Here is a 3,128-nt window from a genome sequence, read left to right on the forward strand (position 1 = left end):
ATGGTTTCTTTTGAGAAATCAGCACTTAATCTTAACTGCTCTCCCTTATAGGTTACTCTTTGTTTCTCCCTTGCTGCTTTCAGGATTCTCTCCTTATCTTTGGTTCTGGCAAATGTAACTATGATATGCCTTGATGTTTTGCTCTTTGGGTCTAGTCTATATGGTGTTCTCTGAGCTTCTTGTATATATATTCTCTCATTCTTCATTATGCCTGGGACGTTTTCCTCTAGTAATTCTTCCACAACTTTTTCAGTGCCTTTACTTGCTTCTTCCTGTTCTGGGATTCCAATGATGCGCATGTTATTTCTCTTGATGGTATCCTACATTATTCTTAGGTTTTCTTCTCTTTCCTTCCATTTTGAGTCTTCTTTTTGCTCTAGCAAATCAGTGGTGACAATTTTGTCTTCTCTTTCACTGGTTCTTTGTTCCATCTCTTCAACTCTGCTCATGCGTCCCTCCATCATGTTGACAGCATCTGAAACATTAGACCTCATATTTTGGATAGTGGTTTCTTGTTTTTCCAGTGCTACTAATGCCTTGTTTGTTTTCTCTACATTGTTCTGGACTGGTTTTGTTTTTTGGTTGTTTTTTTTTTTAGTTCCTCCTGGTTTTTGCTTGTAGTAACCTGTGATTCTTCAAGTTTGTCTTTCAGCCATTGAAAATATTCAATCATTCTTCTTTTAAATTCTGTGTCAGAAAGTTCCATCAGACTTTCTGGCTTCAGGAAATCCATCGATACTCTGTCACCCTTTGGGGGTGATATCTTGCTTTGTGCTTGTGTATTGTGTTGGACAGCTTGCTTTCTTCAATACATTGATATGTTCTTGATCTGAAGATAATGCTCTAGAGATCAGTTGGGTAGCTATCCCACTTGTGCTTTTTCTCTGAACGTCTGACTCCAGAGAAATGTCAGTTCAGAGCCTGTGAGAGCAGTCTCTTGTAGGTAAGATAGGTCAAGGTGCTCCAGATTAGAGGCAGGTTGATTAACCAGACATGTAGACACAGGAGTGGAGCCAAATGGGGTTGCAAAGATCACAAGGGCAGGTCAACCACTTGGGGGACCTCACTCAGGCCTCAGTTGTCCACGTGTGCTTACAATTGGGGTCCCTATTCAAATTCCAGCTCTCCATCTCCCACCCAGTGGTGTTCATTCACTGGTCCCTGTCCAGTGGTGCTCATGCAGTTGCCCTTGCACAGTGGTTCCTGCCCAGGAAGGCTCCTGGGTCCAAGGGGACTCAACAAGACAAAGTCAAATTCCCACCAACTCACTCACCTCTGGCAGGTTTGCAGTGTCCACAAAAGTTCAGTCAAATTATCACTGGCCCACTAGTTCCTGGGCAGTTGGTGTGCCCCCAGAAAGCTCAGCCAAATTCCCACCAGTGGGCTCACCCTTGAGAACTCTCCCAGACAATCGGCGGTGCCCAAGAAAACCCAATTAGGATCCTACCAGCCTTTCTGTGGCAGATCGGTCCCACAGCAGCTCGACTGATGGCTTCAGACGATGGCTGGCTCCGTGGTGTGTCTTTGTGTGCTGATTCAGAATCGTACTGTCCACGGCTGTTGCTGTGCTGCGTGAAGGAGTCTCTAGTGACCCTGGAGCACCGCCAGGGAGTGTAGGGTTGTGGTGAGGTCACCAGGGTGTGCCAGAAGTGTGGGGGGGCGAGATGGTGGTGGGTTGGTGTCCCTGGACATGGTGCTGTGGCAGGGATGGGGTGTAGGCTTCGGCAGCACTGGGAGTTGGGGGTTGCAAGCTGCCAGTCCTCAGCAAATAAGAATACACTGTTTTTCACAGAAGATCCTTCCCATTTCCTACACCCCACCCACCCATCAAATTGTGCAACCCTATGACTAACACTATACTCCCCCACCAATCCTCACCTATTTCCACCCTACCCCCACCTTGGATTCTCATACTCATTGTACAATAATGGCTTTGTACTGTATTTGTCCTTATGAGACTGAGTTAGTTCACACAGCATAATGCTCTCCAGTCTTTCCCAAGTTAGTTAATAATTTACAGAATCATTGTTCCTGCGTGCTGCGTAGTATTCCATTATATGAATGTATCACAATTTCTCAATCCATTCATTTGTGGTCTGGCCACCATTTTTGATTGAGCTAAATGGATCACATCACAGTTGTCTTGGACAGAATTTACAAAATGTGGACCAAAATAGAAAAAAATTTGTAATATCCAAATTTATTGGTCTGTTAAGATTTGTGTAAGTTCTGAGACTATGGCTGTTAATCAGCCTTCAAATGTGGAGCAAAATTCATATCTGTGACTGAACTTTAAGCCAAAAAAATAAATAAGTTTATAAGGGGAATAGGGAGCTCTGGTAGCTTAGTACTAAAGAACTGCACTGCCATCCTAGAGAGAGAGAATCACTCCTTAAAAGAAAAATTAACCATATATAATCTAAAGGTAACATCTGCTCAGGGGTAAAGCTCAGAATTCAGGAAAGCATAATTGAAATGAGAATCACAGAGATGCAGTGGTATTATAATTAATGTAATACAAATACGTATGAATCTAAAACAAACTTGTTCTGAAAACTTTTAATCAATTAATAACAAAAAATTATGAAGAGTAATTGTTAAATTTAAGAAACACAGATATTTCTACTATGCAAAGCTCATGATAAACTCACTGACATTGAGAAAAATGGGAATCCCAGAATGGAACTGTGCTCATATGAAATCTATACCTAGGCCAAGAAGCGGAACAAGAGAAAGCAAATACAACTTGATTTAAAATCAGGAAAGATGCGCATTAGATTGTATCCTTGCTGCATATCTATTAAATCTGCATGCTGAGCAAATAATTTGTGAAAGTGGACTCTACAAAGGAGAACGTGGCCTCAGGATCAGAGGAAGGCTCATCAATAACCAGCATTATGTATATGACAAAACCTTGTTTGCTGAAAGAGAGGAGGACCTGAAGCACTTGCTACAGGACATCAAACACTACAACTTTCAATATGGATTACATTTCAACATCAAGAAAACAAAGGTCCTTACCACTGGGCCAACAGGCAACATCATGATAGATGGAGAAATGATTGAAACTGCCAATGATTTAATCTTGCTAGGATTCACACTCAACATGCTTGGTACCAGCAGTCAGG

The sequence above is a fragment of the Elephantulus edwardii genome, unplaced genomic scaffold (genome assembly GCF_000299155.1).
Source record: "Elephantulus edwardii isolate Elephantulus edwardi_28Jun2011 unplaced genomic scaffold, EleEdw1.0 scaffold00161, whole genome shotgun sequence".
NCBI lineage: Eukaryota > Metazoa > Chordata > Mammalia > Macroscelidea > Macroscelididae > Elephantulus > Elephantulus edwardii.